Below are 7,518 nucleotides of genomic sequence, written 5' to 3' on the forward strand. Positions count from 1 at the left end.
TAGTTTTTCGAGACATTTCGGGTTTTCGTGCGATTTTTGGTTCCGACTCGTATATAAGTTTAATTATATAAAATGTAATAATTCTTCCAAACCAATGAATTTGATAGAAATCCAATAAAATTCAAATTTTATTAATGGAAATCGGTTAAAGATAACGAAATAAGTTTCTGGTTGTCACACACACGTGAAGGTACATCTGAATCCGTCAAACCAAGGCTCTGATACCAACTTGTAACATCGAAATTTTTCCAAACAAAATTTTCATTTTTTAAATCAAATTTACGCATAAACACGGTTCATAAAACCCCAAGTGACAATTTATCAAAAACACATATTCATAAATTGTTTAGACAAAATCCAGGATCCTCAAAACATAACTCCATCTCGTGTGTACAATCAAGCCGACGCCTTTCCCGTGATCCTCAGAAGTACCTGAAACACATAACACGGTAACCACGAAGCTTAGTGAGTTCTCTAAAATACCACACAAAACTTATTAGCCTCTCATGGCTATATCTCGAATAATACCCTCCGATCAGTGCGTCTTAGTGGAACCCTCCGGTCCCACAACTCGGGTGGACCCTCCGCTCCTAACTCAGTAAGCTCAGAATAATACATAGCACAAATCAAAAAGAGATAATGCAGGATATCACAATACTCAATAAAGCACACAAGACCCTTTGGTGTGACAACCTGAAATTTATTCCGTCACTGTAACCTGTTTCCGTCAATCAAACCCGTCTTTATCAAATTGTTCCGTTAGACATTTTTGGATTAGGTTATTTAAATTGAGAGTTTTATTATGACTTCCTGAGTGTACAAACGCATTAGAAACACATGAAACACCCTCGGATTCTTTTAAAAAGATTTCTAGTTTACGACCACATCGGGTTACGACCACTTAATCGGGTACGACCATAAGCTTCGTTTAACATCGGTATCGGGTAGATTTCCACCGGGCCACAAACTCAAACCCTATATAAGGGCGAGTGGACCTTCATTTGAAGCTTTTTCACTCTCTTAACACTCTCTCTCTGCAACTCAAATTTTGATCCAAAAACACCCTTTTCAAGCTCCAAACTAGTAAGTGATCTATCCTAACTTGTTGTTTAGCTTGTTTAGCATGAAAATCCGTGTTTAAATCATCCAAAAGTATCAAAATCTTGTGTTTATGGCCCAAGAACAACCCTAAACCGCAAACATCCATAAATGGGGTGTTGAAGCCCCAAAACCCTTCCAAATCACTTCTAGTGCACTTAGGGACTTGCATGTATGAGCTTAGAACACCAAAATCTTGTCATTTGGGAAGTAAACTTGAGTTTATGGCCCAAGAACATTCTTGGACCGTAAACACTCATTCATAATCCGTAAACACCATTTAAGGTGTTAAATTGCCCCTTAAACACCTCCTATGGCTTGGGATAATGTCTAGAATCAACCACCATCGAAGTAGGGGCCTTAAACATCAAGGAAACCATGAACTTAGGAGATTATAGCCGTAAACCCCCCAAGGATTGGTCCCTTGGCCGTAAACTCCTCTAAGGAGGTCAAATGATGCCCTAACTTCCTTCCATGGCTTGTATATTGGACTATAATCATGTGTGCTTAACCTAGAACCATCAAAACATGAAGTGAGGAGACAAGTAAGAGTTTACGATCGTAAACTCTATGTTTACAGCCATAAACTCCCATAAATGGTCTATTTGAAGACTTAGCCACTTCCTATGCCCTAGAATTGAACCTAGCTTAATTCCCCAAGTGTTGCAAGACCTTTAAACATCCAAGAACACACCACCCATGAGTTTAAGACCGTAAACTAATGGGGATACATTTATTGGGCAGAAAAATCTTCTAAGAGTTTACTCTTGAAGAGAAAACTCCATATCTAGGCCATACACCCCCTTAGATGCAACCCGTATCATTCCTAACACTTAAGATAAAGTGTTTTCGCGCCTCGGAGTGTGTTATCTTAATTAATTAGTAGTTCAAAGTCTAATTAGATACAATTATGTATCTCTTCATATTACATAGGAACCTCGCACGTGTTCAAGCCCTAAACTGACACTTAGCATCCTACCCGACACATTTCTCGACCGGTGAGTTCATACCCCTACACCTTTTTCCGTGTTTTTCATGTTTTCAAGGGGGGAATACAAGCAAAAGTACAAGGAAATCTTGTACTCAAAACTTATTATTTCTAATTAAATGTTACATATTCAGTACGCTTTTAACACTAAAAATTGTATTAACCAATTGTTTTGTGACAACCCGAAATTTATCCCGTCATTTTAACCTCTTCTTCCGTTAATAAGCCTCGCGTTATTAAATTGTCCGTTAACCTTTTGGAATAGGATAATTAAATTGGACTTTATTATGACTTCATAAGGGTTGAAACAAATCATAAACACCCTCAATTTTTCCTCTTGAAAAATTCTAGTTTCAACCAGGTCAAATTACGACCGTTTAATCGGGTGCGACCAAAAGCCCCGTTTAACGTCAGTATCGGGTAAGTTTCCACTGATCCACAAACTCAAACCCTATAAAAGGGTGAATGAACTTCATTTACACCTTTTTCACTCTCTCTCTCTACTCTCTCTCTCTCTACAAAGCTAATTTCGATCAAAAAACACCTCCTTCAAGCCCCAAACTAGTAAGTAATCTACCCTAACTTGTTGTTTAGCTCATTTAACATGCAAATTCGTGTTTAAGACATCCAAAAGCCTCATAAACATGTTTTTACGACCCCAAGAACCCTCTTGGACCACAAACACTTATAAATGGGGTTTTGAAGCCCCAAAACCCTTCTAAAACACTCATAGGGCTTAAATATGACTTGTGGACTTACACATATGAGCTTAGAACACCAAAACCTTATCATATGGAGAGTAAACATGAGTTTACGGCCCAAGAACACTCTTGGACCGTAAACCCCTCTTCATGGGCCGTGAACACCATTTAAGGTGTTAAATTTGCCCTTAAACACCTCCTAAGGCTTGGGTAAAAGTCTAGAATCAACCACAATTGAAGTAAGGCCTTTAAACATCAATAAAACCAAGGACCTAGGATTTTACGGCCGTAAACCCCCCAAGAATTGGTCCATGGGCCGTAAACTCCCATAATGAGGCCAAATGATGCCCTAATCTCCCCATATGGCTTGGAATAATGCATAGAACCTCATATTCTTGCATTTAAGACTTTAACTCATGAAGGGAATGACCAAATGAGAGTTTACGGCCGTAAACTCTATTTTTACAGCTGTGAACTCCCTTAAATGGTCTATTTGGAGCCTTAAACCCTTCTTAAGCCCTAAATGTGAACGTAGCCAAACTCTACGAGTGATATAAGACCTTAAAACATCCAAGAACACACCACCCATGAGTTTATGGCCGTAAACTCATGGGGATATGGTCTTATGGCCGAAAACTCCATAAAGAGCTTACTCTTGAAGAGTAAACTCCCTAACTAGGCCATACACCCCCTTATTTCAACCCTATAGCCTCCTAGCACTTGACCAAAGTGTTTTCCGCTCATTAGGATGCTTATACGTGTTTAAATAGTATTATAATCACTAATTGTATGTAAACATATGTCATCATATGTTACTAGGTCATTAAGTGTGCTTAGGTCTTCACTTGACACCGAGCACTCGGCCGACACTTCCATCGGATCCACTAGCCAAAGGTGAGTTCATACCCCTGAATTAACCTTTTAAATGATTTTAACTGCTTTTATAGGGGGGGAATACAAGTTGAACTATATAGTTATTAGATAAATCGCATGTGATTAATAACTGTATGGCAAACTAGACTTTTGCATGTTAACTGTTTTAATCAAATTAAGTAGGGGTGTGTATGGGGTGGTTTGGTTCGGTTGTTGGTCAAAACCGAACCATAACCATTATGATTGGTTAATGCATTTTGGTAACCATTGGGTATGGTTAATATTGGTTATGGTTGATGGTTTTTTCGGTTAACGGTTTTGGTTAATGGTTAATATTGGTTAACCATAACGTTCAAAATAATATAAATGCCGAAAGTATAGTGGCATAAAAATGAAAAGAGAATACAAAAAGTCATCGGCACCAATGTTTGTAACCTAGCTTATAATAATATAATAAAATGTGTATCTTTGATACTCAGTGTGAGATAACACATAGTCACATTCAAAATAAAAAAAACATTTAATAAAAAGTATAAAACATTAAAAAAATCGACATTAATAACTTCATATATTGATAATCGATATTAACATTAAAATAAAGTCAAACATTCATAAACATTCAATACGTTTTATCTGAATTAAAAAAAAAAAAAAAAATCACTCATATACATTCAATGTGATTAAGTCAAAAACAGTAAATAAAAAAAATAAAAATACATTTTTAATACATCACAAAGTGAAGAAGAACCAAAAACTTAACTTACCTAGAAGTTTTGATTATAAATTAAAAAAATCCTTAGAATAGAACTATAGAGTCAAAACAATCTTTGATTTGGATCAACGATGTGAAAAGCCTCCGATTAGGATTATAAGTGTGAAGATTAAACTAATTGTGAATAATGTCTACAAATTATAGAATTAGCCGATTAAGAATTATAACATTAATTAATAATCTAACTCAATGCATGATTGAAAATTGTGTGTGTCTGCATGATCTACGTAATCATCCTTTGCTGGTTTGATTGCACGTCCGTCTCCTGATAAGTGAGGATTAATGAATTATATTTTGAAATTTTAATGGGTCTTAAATAAGTTTGACTATATTATTTTATATATAATACATAATTTTTGTGTATTAAATTATAAAGTTAGTGGTTCGGTTAATAATGGTTCGGTTAACCTATAAAATCATAATCGTACCGTTTGTTATCGGTTAACAAAAATTAGAAATCGAACCAACAGTTTTTAAAACGGTTCGGTTATTATGGTTCGGTTATATCGGTTAATTTGGTTATGGTTCAGTTTTTCGGTTATTATGCTCACCCCTAAAGTTAAGATTTTCAAATCATGTTTTCTAATTCTGTTAAAGTGTGAATATATCTTTTTAGATCATTAAAGGTTATCCAAAGTTTTTCAAAATATGTTGCTAAAGAGACATCCAGTGTAATGACTATTTAAAGGTTTTCTTCACTAAAACTGTTTTATAAAAACCCTTTTCAAAGCATGTTTTATAAAATGACATCAATTCGTAAATTTCTTAAGTATTATGTTTTACCAAAGCTTTCTTCTATGCTTTTATTTCTTAAATGCATGCCTATATTTGTATAGTTATATAAATAATGTTTAAAGGACTTAAGAAGGCTAGTTCGCCCTATTTCCTTTTCCTCGTTGGGATGTGGTTTGTTGGGTATCGGATATTCGTCCGAAGGTCGTTTAAACATCAATTATATATCATGTATACATATATGGACATAAAATCTCTCTCTCTCTCTCTCTCTCTCTCTCTCTCAGTCGATTCATCGCCTTGAGTAGTACAGGCATCCTTCTATTATTCATGCTTCTATAACTCTAGTAACTATTATACGAATAGTTAGGAGTCTCTATCTCTATCTCTATCTCTATCTCTATCTCTATCCTTGTCTCTATCTTATCTCTATCTCTATCTCTATCTCTATCTCTACCTCTCTATCTATATCTCTCTCTTTCTTTAGAATGTGACACACTATTTCCTCTACAACGCTTTATTATGTCAACACCGTGTAACCAGAGTCTCCGGGAAGGAGAGCGAACATCATGTGTATAGATCTATACGGGACTAACACTCCCACACCCAGACTACTAGCTACAGTCTGCGCCGGTAAGGCCCATGGGTGATATAATGCCACTACCTCTACGCGTGACCTGGAGGGTCATCGGATACTCTATCATCGATCAGTATGGTTACATTCTAGTTCACATTCACCCTTTTGTTATAGATTTTGCAAGATGTATCGTTCCCTCGATATTGTCTGGATTTTGTGCTTCCTTTTATTATACTGAGCCAGGCGTATCAGTTATTCGATACTCTCCTGGATTTTGTGCTTCCTTTGGGGTGTGACACGTTTAACTTGTAGAGTTAGTTTTCAAACTAATTGTGAAACTCATTATAAAATGTTATATTTTATATTTCACAAAGGATTTCATGTCATTCATAAAACAGGATTTTTCGTGTTATTCTTAAGATTGGAGACACGTCCTCTGAAATACTCCATAGAGATACATGAGTGGAGGACCACCCCTGTAACCAGAATCTCCTAGAAGGAGAGTGTGACTTGAGTGTATAGATCTATACGGGGCTGACTACCCCACACCTTGCTACTAGCTACAGTGGGACCGGCAGGTCTACGGGTGACAAAAGTCATAAAATGTTATTGGCCTTCTTACTTGTCATATCTAGTTTATCGTATGGTTATAGAACTCGCAAACTTAGATAATGGAGATTTACTTTTAAGTAATAAAGAACTTAGTAAATTAATACCCTTAGGAAATTAGTTTACTACTTACTTAATAGTTTTATATACGTGTTAAAGCTAATGTACTTTTCAAAGATAACCAGGCTTTTAGGAAACTTCACTTAACGCCACAAGTATGGTAGATACTTGTACACTTCATTCCGAATCAATAACCAACCACCAACTTTTAAGAAAAATAAGGGTTTTTCCTGGGATAACTTAACTTTTCATAAACAGGCTGTTTAACAAATGGATAACTAAACTTCTCTTATAAGAAAATATGGGATTTTCTTGGATAGCAACTTTTTCAGAAAACCAAAGGAAAACTTATTCTTTCACTAGAAACAAACCGCTTATGAACTCACCAGCTTTATGCTGATATTTTTAAAACTACTTGTATTCTCAGGTTCTCGTTAGACAGGTATCCCGCGTTCTTTTGGAGAAAACGGAGCGTATAGGAGTCTCGTCTTTACTTTTGTTCATTTTGGATGTATATATATAAACATGTATTACCTTGTTTTCAAACAAATGTAAATCTTCTATGTAATGTAATGGTTGTGTTTACTATGCTTGCTATGTATATTGGTTGTGATACTTTACATGAAGTCCTTCGCCCCAGAACGTTTCCGCCATCGGTTTCGGGGTGTGACATCCGGTCACACAAAAATTACCACTCTAGGTAATTATAGTGAGATGGCTCACCTCGTAAGCAAGCAAATAAACCTCTTACACAAATCACCAGTCTAGCCTCCGCCTAACACATACGATAATCATCTCTAATAAATAAATGACCCTCAAAGAAGCTAAAATAAACCCTCTAAAAACTCACATAATGATAAAAGACCATTTTACCCTTCCATGGCCTCTATAGTCCATAATTTGACCAAACCCTAAATTCAAGAAAAGTCAACTGCAATGTGTATGCTGCGCGTGCAGATCCTCTACGTTAGGCGTATTACCTCGCCATGCATGAATCGGGGATCCTCGACCCTACATTGTGCTTAATGGGATTATGCTTGGCGTACGTCCCAAACTTTTTCTTCTCACTCTCTTGATCTTAATCCGTTAAGACCATAACTCTAATCTC

Source organism: Lactuca saligna, chromosome 6, assembly GCF_052625555.1.
Source record: "Lactuca saligna cultivar CGN05327 chromosome 6, ASM5262555v1, whole genome shotgun sequence".
NCBI lineage: Eukaryota > Viridiplantae > Streptophyta > Magnoliopsida > Asterales > Asteraceae > Lactuca > Lactuca saligna.